The following is a 13,740-nucleotide window of genomic DNA, read 5'->3' on the forward strand; positions in this document are numbered from 1 at the left end:
TCCCCACTGCTGCTGGAATTTATTGCATTACTGAAATCCCGCGTCTCTGGTAGAAAATCGAAGTGTAGCTTACTTTTAACTAGCTGAGTGCGTGTGTGTGCACATGCTCACGGTGCTGGGGGTAGAACTCAGGGCCTGAGAATGCCAGTGCTGTAACCATTAAGCTATGCCCAGCCCTGTGTTTCTTATTATGAATAAAGGAGGACATCTTTTCAGACGTTTAGAAGTATTTGTATTTCTATAAAAGTCATTTGTATTTCCTTGCCTGTAAACGGTCAGGTTTTTTTAAGTTGATTATTTTCCTTGTGTGTTTCCCAATGCCATCTATACATTGGGGAAATGAGCTGCGATATGCATCACAGATATTTTTTCCTAGTTTGCTGTTGGCTGTGCAGATGCAGGTGATTTCCAGGCAGATGGTATTGGGAAATAAAATGTACCTATTTCTCATGTTACTGCTTCTCAGTTTTGAAGCATCCTGAGAAAGACCTTCACCCCCCACAGAAGAACGCAAGGGCGGATATGGAAAGGAACAGCCTCAGCCTGGCCCGAGGTCCAGCACACAGAGCCGTAGGGCTGGTGGGTCATCTGTGGGGACAGCGGCTGGCTTCCTGTGGGACTTGGCCATGTTAGAGGAAGGCAGGACAGCGAGTACACTCGGTCCCACTTCACGTTAAAGCTAGGAAAGCATTTCCTCCCGGCTGCGGCTCTCCAGGCACGGCATTTGCAGAAAAACCTAGGCCAGCAGCAGCTAAACCTTTTGTTGGTTGGGTCAACAGAATGTTTGGATAGGTGGAGAATAAACAGTGAAGGCAGGCTCACCCGCAGGGGACGGGATGGAGGTCAGCCGAGTCCCGCCTGCTCGGGGCTCTGACTCTTGGGCTACAGAGCTGCCCCACCAGGATCGGCTTGGGAGAGGAGCCAAGTCCAGAGAGGGCACAGGCATCCAGAGCAGTCCCTGGCCTGCCCAGGCCCAGGGTCCGGCTCTCCCAGGCCCCTTCTCAGGGGCTCTGCAGGGCCTCAGGGCAGCAGCAGGGAGAGGGGCTCGCCACTCCCCAGGCCCGCCCTTCCTCCGCGGCACCCTCTTCGGAACTCCTGGTGCTAGGGCTTCATCCTAACCAGCAGAAGAGAGAGGGCTCATAGAGGGCTTTGGAGGCAATGCACGGGACCCAGTTCTGCCCAGAGTAGAAACCTGCGCTCTCCGGGCGGACTTCCTGGGACTGGGACGGAAGGACAGGTGGGGGAGGAGGGTCAAAGGTCACTCCGGCCTCTAAGCGACCTTCCAGGATCTGAGGGGCACGGATGACTCACACTACAGGGTGATGACTGCCTGCGGGATGGGTGTCGGCGGCAGGGGTGTTCAAGGCCAGGGGTCCATGCAGGAGGACAAGGACGAGAGGCCCCGGGCGAGGCCTTGGGGTGGGGTGTCAGAGACCCCACGGTTACTAGCGGCCTGGACAGAAGGCCGGTCGCCTGCACCCGATCGGGGGACCTGCGGTGGGGAGGTGGCCCGGGACCCTCTCGGCCACAGGGTCTCTCTGGGGCCATGGTCCCCAGGGCTTCTGGTCCAGGACGCCGCGCAGCGTGGCGAGGGCCAGAGCAGGGCGCGGTCGCCTGGCCCTGGACGCCGCGAGCTCTGGAGCCCGCCAGGGGGCAGCGCGGCACGCGGGGCAGGGCGCGGGCGCCGCCGAGCGTCGCCTTCACCTGTTCTGCCACGAGGACCGGACCCCTGCGGCTCCGAGCCCGCGGGTCCCGGGGGCCCGAGTCCGTGCGCTCCGCAGGGCGCCGCTGCGGCTCCCGAGCCCGGGCTGCAGCCCGCCCAGCCAGCCCCGCAGGACCGGGTCCCAGGTGCGCCCGCGCCCCGCCATCGTCCCTGCCGGGCTCGGGGCGCAGCGCCCGGCGCGGAAGCATCTTTGTCCTCGCCGCTTCCCGCCACGCGCTCCGGGAGGCGTTTCCGACCCCGACTCGCCGGGCGGGGGGCGCAGGGAGCGGCCCGGAGGCCGAGGCGGGTGCGGGTGCCCGGGCAGAGGCGGCCCTGCGCGCTGCACGCCGCGTCCGGGGCGCGCCCGCCGTACCAGCTTCCTGGGCTCATTAGCAGTCGCCGTGTGCGGCTCGGCGCGGGCTCACAAAGAGCTGCGGCGGCGCCCGGCGCTTGGCCTCGCCGAAGGAGCCGCGCAACCCCCGCCGGAGCCAGGTAAGCGGGGCCCGGACCGTGGGTCGCCGGCGGCGCAGCCTGGGGCGCCCGGGGCGGCGCGGGGACTCGGGCGCGGGGGCTGCGGCCCGCGATGCCTCGGGACCCAGCGGGGCTTCCGGCGGCCGCGGAGGGGGCGGGCAGCGGGGCCATCGCCGCGAGGACCCGGGGTCGGGGTGCGGACCAGCCGCCCCGCGCCCCCACCCTGTCCCAGCCCCGGCCCACGGGCGCGCGGGGACCCGAGCGGTCAAGCGTCAGGGGCTGTGGCGCCGCGGCGGGAGCGACCTGGCCGGGCGGGAGGCGCTGGGCGGCGGCGGCTGCCGGCTCGGGTCCCGGGTCCCGCGGGGTGGCCGGGCAGCCCGTGAGATCCGGGGCCCCGCTCGGCGCTGGCACCAGGTCCCCGTGCCGGGCGGCAGCTCCCGAGTTTGGGGTCGCTGGTAGGTTCGCTGCCTCCCGGGAGCCGAGCTCTGATCGTCCCCCTCCCCTTTCCCCGTATAGTTAGCCTCAGAGGGAAAAACTGAATTAAAAATTCCGCAACCGGTTTCCTCAGGGTGGCGGGCGAGGGGTGGAGGCGCGGCGCAGGCGTGACCTCGGCCTGGCCCGCTCCCCAGGGCAAGTCCACAGGGGATGACGGCGAGCCCTGGTGCTCTGTCCCAGCAGCGCTTCACACCGGGCGGTGGGCGGCGGGCCTCCGAGCGAGCGCCAAGGCTGGGGACCAAATCTCCCTGGGCTGAGGGGCGCAGGGAGGGTGGAGGCTGCCCCGGGGGGCCGCCCTGCGGAGCCTTAGAGGGAGCCTGGCAGTCCTAACTTGGGATTACTTGCAGAAGGAAGACTTTTAATTGTTTTTCATCTCTTCAGTTAGAGCCTGACCACGGCCAGACTTCAGCCTGGGGTCAGATGTTGTCAGCTCACAAATGGGAGGGTATCTGGAGGGTGAAGCGCCCAGAGCCTGCCTCCTGTGTTTCATCTCTGGGCTTATCCGTCCCTGGCCTCTTCAACCTCCTGTGCCTCTTCCTGAGCGTCCCCCAGTACTTTTGAGAAAGGACAGTGATTTTGGAAATAGAAACCCGAAAGAAAGCTTTGAGGGTCTAAGTGGGCCAGCTTTTTCCAAGTGCAGCTCTGCTGGTGCTGAGAGCCTGTGGCTGCCCTTCCTTCCTTTGGGGCCGGGCTCCTTCCACTGATGCCAGGCAGGGGCTTTTCTGTGAGCAGCAGCACCGAGCAGGCACACAGTGCAGGACGGCTGGAATGTGCGGCCTGCACCTCAGGGCTGGGTCAGGTGCTGCCTCCATCCGCAGCCTAGGCTGGGGAGGGTCCCTGAGCTTGGGTCCTCTGGGCGGGTGGGCAGGAGGGACACAGACTTGGGAACTGCTGGGGCTGGGAGTGGTGTTGATGAGTCGGAACTGGGCAGCTGCCAGCCGTCTGTGCTCACAGCCCGCCCCTGGTGCTGGGCACCGTCAGCTCAGGCCCGAGCTTCGATCTGCAGAGCTTTGGGTTTGGGTGACGGCAGGCCCCAGCAATTGGCCACTCCTAGGGTCTTCTGTCTTGTGTTTGGTGTGTGGCCAGGCCCCTCCCACATGGAACTGGACTCCTGGGCTGCAGGAAGCAGGCTGACCAGATGTGCAAGCTCACTAGTGGGGCAGGCACTGCCAGGGCCTTCGACTCCTGCTTCTCTTCCACCTTGCTTGCTTTCTGGGGCACCCCAGGCCCAGTGTGGCTTGTTACCTTGCTTGCATCATGTTGCCTTGAGTCGTTCCGAGCCCCCCCTTCTTTTTAAAATAAAAAATTAGTTTCACAGGAATAATTGGTGGGGATGGATTGTGAAATAGAGGTGCATAAATATCCAATTTGCCAACTGAGCTAAGACATGCTAGATAAAAATAAGAGATAATTGTAAAAGACACCAGTCGCACCCCTGGGAGCTGAGAGGGAGTGCTGAAACACCTTGATTTTTCCTAGACAAAACTGAGGAACTCAGAGGAAAAACATTTGGTGGTGAGGTTCGCATTGGGCTGGGCCTTGGGTTGGGTGGTGGTCACTGAGGCCCGTTGGGGGGCACTGTGGTGACAGAGCCTGGACACAGAGGGCCTGTCCAGGCCTCAGCTTGTCCCTGGCATCCATCTCTATTTCCTGGCCTGGACACCTTCCTGGTGATGCAACAGGTGCGGTGGTCAGAAGTGGTGGAGAAACCTTCGCTGTCTGGGGGAGTCCGAGAGGGTGGACACAGATGCCCTGAACATATCGCTGGCCAGCGCCAAGGGCTTTCCTGAGCAGGCGGCAGACACCTGCATGCTCTGCCCTGCAGCCTGGAGAACTGGAGAGGACCCTGGGTGTGGATGGCAGCCCTGGCTGCACACTCGAGGCTGTGGGCTCCCATTTGCTGCTCCAGCTCCTCCCCTTGCTAGTGGCCAGGAGAATGGGGGGTCCGTAGCACCAGGGGGCAGTAGCCATGGATCCCCAGGCGGGCATCCCCCAGCTTGAGCTTGAGATGACTGCTCACAGGAGGCATCCAGGCATCTGGGGAGCTGGAGGGATGCACTTGTGTTCCTTGGGTGGGAGCTGGACCAGAAGCCCGCAAGGAGGATTCCCTGGCTCCCTCCCCTTCCCCGAGTCCCCGCCCACCACCTGGGTCAGGTGGAGCCGCCCAGCAGCCTGCTGCCACAGGCTGAGTCAGCTGTCCTGGGCAGTGTCCTCTCGCCTCTCCTGCAGCCAGCCAGTCCTCCCCTCTGTCCCTGTCGGACACTCAAGGGAGCCCTCTGGAGGCCAGTGTCCTCAAGGTCATTCTGTCCTGTTCTCTCCGTGGAGCCCTATGTGTCAGCCGGGTGCCCCTGCCGTGGGAATTGTGTTTTCTGGGCCAGCTGTGGGCTTGCCCAGGGTTGGGCTGCAGGGCTGCCTCTTGGCAGGTTGGATCTTGCCAGCCTTTCTCCTGTGCCCAAGCCTTCGGTGGCTCCCCAGTGACCGCCCCAACACCCACGTTCCTCGGCCTGACTTTTCCAGGTTCCCCTCTCATCTGCAAGCCTTGTCCTGTCAGGCTGTGCCGGTTCCGGGAAGATGTGCCCACTGCCCACATTTGCCTCGGGTCCCCGGCCTGGCCTCCCTGTCCATCCTTTATGTCCCGGCTGAATGTGGGCACTTTTGCTCTTCTCCCTTCATCCTCACTTTGGCCTGGCTGGCTCCCGCCTCAAGGCTTTTGAGCCTGCTGTTCACCGGCCCTTGGCTCGTGCCTCCCCCAGATGCCCACCTGGCTCTCTCCCTCCCTTGTTTCAGCTCTCTGTTTATCTGCCAGCTCCCTGATCACTCTCCATAAATTAGCTTCACTGCCTCCTTTCTTGTTAACCCTGCTTTGTGTTTCTTCTTCTACTTAGCACTCAGTGTGCTATTTATATACAGTACTTGTTTGTTTATTGTTTGTCTCCTACTGCTCAATGTAAAGACTTTGTTCACCTCTGCACTGGCAGAGCTAGAATAGTGCCTGGCACGTAGTAGACCCCCAGCGCTGTCACTGGACGAGTGAGTGAATGAAACCCTGGAGAAGCTCTTCTTCCTCGCAGCACGTGCTTGGCTCTCTGCTCCTCCTTTTGCCAAGACCCAGAGCTGGAACAGAGCTGCATTCACATTTGGATTCTGCCTGGAACCTTAGCACAGAGCCTCATGCTCAGTGGGCAGGCAGGCTCGGCTGAGGGTGGGACAGTGCAGGCCAGGTTTGGAGGAGGCCAGAGGATAGCATAGCCCGGAAGGTGATCTGGTGCAGAGTGGGCAGTCCGATCCCATGCTGAAATTCCCTTTTGGTTGTCTGGATTGTCTGCAGTCGGGCAGTCCCTGCTGCCAGAGCCGGCCTGCCTGCTCTCTCCCTGTGATTGCCTTGGATGTGGATACGGTAGGAAGGAGGCACCTCCCTGCTTGGGTTCCCTTCTCTCTCTTCTGCATGTTTCTAAACTTGTATTCTGTGTCAGACCCAGCATCTCAGGCTCCCAGACACTTCACCTCTCTTTGTTGCCTGGCCTTCTCCCCGGAAGCCTTATCATGCCCGATTTTCTCCCGCCTGGTTCTGGCCTGGCTGGATGAGCCACTCCGGTTTTATGAGGAAGTCAGAGTGAGCTAGGAAGACATGATGGGGTTTGGAATAACAAGAGCTCAGTTCTGACCTGTCTGTGCTGCTAATCCTTGGGGCCTCCTGCAAGTGCCTGGCCTTGGGAGACTTCCTCAGTATCTGTAATACGTGCATTGTGCTTTGCGCTCACAGTTGCTTTGAGGCATGAGTGAAATTCAGTATTGAACTGATGCAAGATATCATTATGATAGCAAGGGCTTTGTGGGCTGCCTGTGTGACCTCGGGCCTGTCGTGGCTTCTCCTATTTTGCTGGGAGCTCTAAGGGTCAGGTTTGTGCTTTATGATTACAGTCTAGTTATTCTAGAGAATGTGGCAGAGGTGCTTCATAAACTCTAAAGTGCTGTTCCAATGTGAGGTGCTTCATTGTGTTTAAAGGATCAAACCTAAGAAAGGAAAAATATGCAGTTGAGATTCCTTTATTGACTGACTGCAAAAATATCTTCATTATCTGGAAGCTGAAGTGCTCCAGCATTCAAAGATGATTTTTTGGTGGAGGAACAACTTTAATTAAATACTTGTAGTTGGACAGTTTTGTGAATTGAGTTCTGTTTATCTGTGTTTTCTATCTTGAACAACTTTCCACCTAACCCAAGGGGCGGGTCTTGTGTTAATTTCTCAGCGCAGGGGCTCAGGACCAGGCAGCTGTGACTGGTCTGGGGCGCAGTGCTGTTTCAGGCCGGCGCGGCTTGGGAGCCTCACTTGGAGAAAGTGTTTAAACACCTTGCCTGCGACTGGGACCTACGACCACTCACGCAGCACGTACAAGGGCTAACTTTCAGTGTGTGCCTAGGGAATCTGATGCTAGTGATAGGAGAGCCGAGGAAGGCCACAGATGAACGGGGCCCTTCACGGGATGGGGAGAGGACTTCAGGTGCCAGCCAGGAAAACAGATGCCATTGTGAGTGGGTCCCTGGGTGTTTTCTTTTTGCCCTTGAAGTAAACATGGAATTTTTCATTTCTTGTTCCTGGAATCAACTGTGCTGAGAGATGCTTGATTTTGAACCCCTCAGACACTTGTTCTGAGCGAACCTGAATCAGTAAGTAGTGAGTAGGAGAAAAATACTGGCAATTAGAGTTTTCAGTTGATGTGCATGTGTGCACGCACATGTGTGTGTGTGTGTGTGTGTGTGTGATTAATATTTTTCCATTTAGTTGATTTTACATTTCTAGAATTGACTCCCAGGCAAGGCAGCTCTGAATCAGAATTTCTCTGAATTGCTGCATGCATTGTTAATTGTAAAAAATGTGTATAGTTTGTGATTGCCCCTAGTTGCTTTGATTATCAGTTTTCTTGGAAAAATCCATTGTTTTGAAATCAAGAGAACCATTAATTGAATGCATGCATGCATCTAGGGATGATAGATTTCTCAGGTCTCTCTGACAGCAAGTGTGCGCATTGTTCAGACGAAACACAGTTTATGTGTCTTGGTCTTTTGGTGCGCTAAGTGAGCCATGTTCTCGCACATCTGTCCGTATTATCCAGAGCTGGTGGCAGCTGTCACGGACAGGATGGAGTGGAGCAGGGGCTTGTGTTAGGCACTGGGGACTCCAGAAAGGCAGGCTGGGTGTCTGCCACTGGGCAGCTGTAGCAAGGACTTGATGCATCCTGGGACTTCCCCACATAGGCCTGTGCTTCCTTCCTCGCCGACCGCTGGGTCGCTGTGCAGGGGCTCAGATCAGATGTGTGCAGGTGTTCTGCTACAGTAAAACGCTTGGTCAGTGCAGTCGCCTGGGGGGGGGTGCGCACGCACGGGTGTTCTGTGCGCGTGTGTCTTCTCTCCAGCTTCCCCGCTGCGTGCGCAGACACCTTGCCCCACCTCAGGCTCTCTGGCTGGTCCCAGCTCTGGCTGGTAACAGTGAAAGCTGGCAGCTGGTTGATGAATGGGTTGATCCTGGCCCCTGGTCCCATCTCTGCCTGCCTGCCTGCTAGAGCCTGAGCCCCTGAGGCAGGACTGACTCGGTTATCTCGGCAGCTGTTTCTCCAGGGAATGGCCCGGCTGGGCTTCCTAACCCACAGCCCCGAGGGTTGTGCCCCACTCCATGTGCACGTGCTGGGAGGCTTCTGCTCATGGGCTTTCTCTGCCCCTCCTAGGGCCAGGGACCAGGCAGCTGCAGAGAAGTGTGGCAGGCTGTTGCTCGTGAATGTGCGGTCTGTTTGTGATTCCTGGGAGCCTGTCTTTGTGCTATTTTGGGTTGGAAACTCCTGATCTTGACTTTCCCTTGGGCTTGAACAGATTTAGGCTTCCAAATTAATTGCATTTTATTAAGTAATGACTTTCTTCTTGGTCACAGGAGGGTCTGTGCTTAACCAGCAGAGATGACTGGTGCTGCTGCACCCAGAGGCAGATTGCCTTCGACTTACACAGCGTGGGGGGCCCTGGACTGGCTCCCTCCCTCCCCGGCTTTGGGCACCCTGGCCTTAACGCCCGTTGTGTTGTTCCTCATATCTGGCATGGAGGGTGGTTTAGCTGGTAATGGAAACAAAGGAGACCTTCCCCATCATTCACTTCTCAGTCCTTTGATACGCGGGAACTCCGCAATACTAAAACTGGGGACAAGAGTCCTCCACTTTTGATATCCTTAAGTCCCTTTGCTGGGAGTCCCATCCATCCGTCCATTCGTCCATCCACCCACCCACCCGCCCAATGGGTGTTTTCTGAGCACCTGCTAGGTCTGTGTTTCTCGTTCTCTGTTTAGAGCTAGATGGACTGAGGAACAGGGAATGGAGAGGGCTCCTGCAGAGTGTGAGATGGCCTCGGAGCTCCCTCCTGGTGCTCTGAGGCCTTCCTAGGGAAGCACAGTTCAGGAGGTCTGAGAGCGCCAGAGTGGGTGGGGACCTGGCCTGGACGTCATCCTGGAAAGGGTGCATTTGCCCCTTCTGAGCAGAAGGGCCGGCCTGGGCACAAGAAGGGCCCAGGTCTTGGCATCAGGACTGTGTTTGTGTAGGTCAGAGCTGGAAATGGTGGGCAGGAGGAGGGATGACCCCTGGGAATCCTTGTGTGCTTTGGAGCAGGGCAGGTGGGGCATCCACCATCACAACAGTTTATCCCAGGACCTCTACGACAGCGCCTTTTCGGCCAGTCCTGCCCTGACACATTGGCACGTGGGTGAGGGCTCCGTAAGGGGCCCTTTGAGGGGTGCATTCAGAGAGGAGGTGAGGGCGCAGAGAGGGCTGCAGAGAGGGGCTCAGCGAGGACAGGGGGATAGGGTGCAGACAGGGGCATGGTAGTGGGGTGTCAGGCTTCTCGGGGGACGTGGTGTAGAAGTGGGGAGAGGGCGTGGGCTCCGGGAACGCCCCCCTCCCCCTGCACTCTGTAGGAGGCTGCGGCTGCCAAGTCCAGCCTTGCTAGCATGGATGTTTCACTTTACCCTTTAGAGATTTACAGGCTTTCTAGATTAAATTGCCCCTGTTCCTCTACAAGCACGACAAAATCCACGACAAACCATACATCACATTATTAATTTGCTCATGCAGAGTTAACCCTCGTTGCTCTGCCAACACTGACTTACCTCGGGCACACAGGGTAGCCTGGTGCCCATGTCTGCAGAGGGAGGTGGCATGCATGAGACTTGAGAGGGGCACAGTGGCTGTGTGGCTCTTTGCCCACCATGTGCCCAGCATCAGCCTGGCTGGGGCCAGTACAGAGGGCCCTGCTAGGTTTCTGGCCCTTTCTTATGAGAGGGAACAGCAGCTTCTGCACTGGCCAGGACACAGGGCTTGGGGAAGGGCAGGGCAGAGCTGTGGCTGTGGTCAGATATCCCGAGCCCCATGGTGCTGCCAGGGGACAGGGTTCAGAGGCCTCTGGAGCACAGAGAGCTCAGAGTAACGTTTGGGTGCCTCATCACTGTGGCCGAGACCCATGGGTGCCTGCAGCTTCTGCCTTCCTTTTCCCCTTCAGTCCCAGGAAGGACCAGGCACCCGTACTTCTGGGGGCTGATGGATTAGAAAACATCTCTTAATCAATCATGTCAAGCATCAGACATCCCAGTTTTGTATACAAGCTGAGCAGCTTTTTGGAGACGCAGTGAGGTGGTTTTATCTCCTGGCTCAGGTGGAGGTGGGGAGTATTGATCCCCCCATGGAGCCCTTGTTGGTCCCTCTGGCCAAGCTCTGCTGGAATTGTGGGAGTCCTGGTTATGTTGCCTTGGCCACACCCATGTGCCGTAAATGGGAACGGCCTGCTGATTGTTGAACTACTGAGAATTCATGAGTTGAAGAGGAGGAAGCAGTGTTGGATTGGGGGGGTGTCTGGGTGCTGATTTCTCGTCTGTCTTCTTGGTCCACATCAGTTGTCCAGCAGTACAGTGCAGTTTACACTGACAGGTGTCCCCAACCTGCTTTGTTCCTTTATCGTGATGGAGAGGAGCCATAGCTCCTGTATTACAGTTTATTGTCCCAGTGGCCACCCTGTAAGTAAAGGTAACTTTGATCTCCAGGAAGTAGATGGAGACATGGTGTAACTGTGGAGTACATCAGTTTGAGGCTCATTTTTGTCCGCCTATTGGGTTCCTGCCAGTGGTCCCCAAACCCTCACACATGCTCCTCATTGGAGATGGTCCAGGCTGCCTGAGGCCTAAAGCCCATTGTGGGTGCTTATTGTCTAGAATTCATGTCAGCTGATTTCTTAGACCACAGGTCCTGACACCAGAAACTACCGGCCCTTCCAACACGCCTTCAAGTGGAATCAATTTAACAAATCACTCACTGAAAATATAATAGTGCTCTCTTCCGTCAACAAGAAGGGGCAGACAGTGTAATGGGAAAAGGGGCAGAAGACTTCACACAGACACACACTGCCACACATGATGTCCAGCAAACAGATAAAAGGCACTGAATTCTGGTAGCTGCCTGCGAGATGCAAAGTAATAGTGAATGTGATGCCACTGGGGAATCACACAAGCAGAAAATGGCAGGTGAGAAAGTAGCTGGTGAATATATGGAGCATCTGGAATGCTCATTGCTGATGGGGCATACGTTTCTACAATTGCTTTGGAAGTTGCTTTGCAGTATTAATTAAAGTTAAACATGTACACACACTATTACCAGCAACCCAGCCCCCATGCAACTGAGTGGACCATGTATACAGCCACTAGTGAGAGGCAGAGGGAGGTTGGCCACAGAAGAGGAGGTAAAGTGCCCACACAGGCAGAGTTTGGAGCAATGCAGCCATGACCTAAGGACTCGCCACCATGGCAACCTGGGTGAGGGAGAGAATGGATTCTTTCCCAGAGCTCCTGGAGGAATTATGGCTCTGCCAACACCTTGATTTCTACCCAGTGAAACTGCTTTTGGCATCTAGTCTCCAGATTGTGAGGATATAAATGTGTGCTTTAAGCCACCCAGGTTTTTGATAATTTGTTGCACCAGCCATAAGAAACTGATCCAGCCGTAAGAGACACAAGCAGGAGTGTTATTAGTAGGCCATGATAATTGCCAGATTTCAAATAAGCCAGGTGACCATCAGCAGAAGAATGGATCCAGAGACTGATCCACATGGATTGGTGATTCCCACACAGAAAACTCTGCAGCAAGCCGGAAACAAACACAGTGCCAGTGTGTGCTACAGTGTAGATGAGTCTCACCTCCTAATGAGTGGAAATGCCAGACCTGAGAACTCGTTGCATTTATAGGAAGGTCAGCAGGCAACTTTATCTGACATCGCAAGTCAGGTTGCCTTTGGGAAATGACAATTAGGAGGCCTGAGGGGTAGGGAACAGACCTTCTGCAGGTGCCAATAACATCCCACTATTAGATCTGAATGTCAGGTTGCATGGATGAGTTCCATTTACCATCTGAATTTTCCTATCTATCATCCACCTATCTACCTATGATGGTGTATATCTAAATCTATATTTATTATTTTAATTAAAAGTTTAAAAAGAGCCTACATTATCTTAGAATTTTCAGGGAGACCTTTCAGTTGACTGACTCCTGGCTTATTTTACTACTAGAACAACACTATCAAAGTCAAGATTACATTTAATGTGAGATAATTAAGTTATGCCATTACCGTGAGTGCTTTTTAATATTTAGACACAAACTATATTGTCTAATTAAGGTTAGTGACTGCAAACCCAAGCAGGATGCTAAGACCTGTACAGATTAAATTGGTATGGATAAGTTATCTACACGAAGGGGGCTTTCCTTCCTACATGTAAAAGGAGTTGTGCCCTTAAAGCAAACCAGAGGCGAATAACCCAAATGTTGAAGCATCAGTTGTAAACCAAAGAGCTCTAAGATGAGTTCTCAGAAGGAAACGGTCCGTATGAACAACTCGTTTGGGTCAGTCCCATGTCCCTGCAGCCCGGGAGTCAGGGTGGAGGATCTAGCCAAGAAAGTGCTCATCACCACAGCTCCCAGCTCCCAGAGGTGTCTGCCCTCTTTGCCCGTGTCTCTCCTTGGCATGTCCCTTCTGCCCATGAACTCCGTTGGTCAGCTTCTGTCACTGTGACAAAATGCTGGAGATCATCAATTAAAAAGAGGAAAGGTTTATCTGGGTTTAAGATTTCTGAGGTTTCAGTCCATGTGTGCTTGGCCCGGTTGCTTTGGGCCTGTGGGGTATATGCAGAGAAAAAAAGTTCTCACCTCACAGCAGCCAGGAAACAAAGGCAGAGGAAGGGGCTGGGTCCCAGGGTCCCCTTCAAAGGTCATGTCACCAGTGACCTGACTTCCTCCCACTAGGCCCCACCTCTTAAAGGTTCCGCCAACCCCCAATGGTGCTGTGGGCTGGAGACCAAGCCTTCCACACCAGGGCCTTTGGAAGACACTTATCTAAACCACAGCAGACTCCTTCTCATCCCAGACTCCACTCCAGCCCTCCCACTCTGTCCCTAGAGTTCTTGTTATGGCTGTGACCCCAAGAGGTCAGGGCTGTGTCACAGACTGCAGAGGACACCAACTGCTGACGTTGTGACACTTTGGCCTTATGGGCCACAGGGTTAGCTTGAGTGAGTACCATGTGCCCACGGAGGCTGCAGACCTGGTGTTTTCAGGGTGCCCTGTGTGCCTGGCACTGCTCTGAGCTGCTCACATGTGTACATGAGCTCATGTCCTCCTCAGGATCTGTGAGGGAGGCACAGCCCGGCAGGGCCTGGGTGGTCCCCGTAGATTTGGGGCTGGAGATGTAGCACAGGGCCACCTGTGAGCTGTCTCAGGTTCTGAAGGGAGACTCTGGGAGGGGATGCCCAGGGCATCTGGATAAGGAAATGGAGCCTTAAGAGGGGGCCTGAGCCAAAGTCATGGGGTGGTGGACACAGAGCCTGTGTCTGCACCAGGCCTTGGCCCTGTGTGCCATAGGGCTCCCTGACCCTCCTCGCTGGCTTTTCCAAGCTGTGCTCAGGCTCCTCTGGGCTCACGGGACCCCCGTGGCTGGATAGCATGGCTCTGCATGGAATGGGCAACAGGTGCTTTTCTCCTGAGTGCAAACTGCTCTGCTGGGCA

The 13,740-nt window shown here is 56.1% G+C and overlaps 1 protein-coding gene across 3 annotated transcripts in view; it reads left to right on the forward strand.

Moving 5' to 3' along the window:
• Positions 1–1,980: 1,980 nt before the first annotated feature.
• Positions 1,981–13,740, forward strand: part of Apba2 (amyloid beta precursor protein binding family A member 2) — a 238,898-nt gene continuing 227,138 nt past the window's right edge. The window contains exon 1 of one of the 3 annotated variants that reach the window (XM_004852660.3): positions 1,981–2,194. The gene's annotated coding sequence lies outside the window, so the exon portion shown is untranslated. Of the gene's footprint in view, positions 2,195–5,891; positions 6,066–13,740 lie in introns of those variants that run through there. The other 2 variants (XM_004852661.3, XM_087188278.1) reach the window with 2 other exon arrangements.

This window comes from Heterocephalus glaber, unplaced genomic scaffold, assembly GCF_053883595.1.
Source record: "Heterocephalus glaber isolate CG9 unplaced genomic scaffold, H.glaber_assembly_v1.0 deba00001531, whole genome shotgun sequence".
NCBI classification, from domain to species: Eukaryota; Metazoa; Chordata; class Mammalia; order Rodentia; family Bathyergidae; genus Heterocephalus; species Heterocephalus glaber.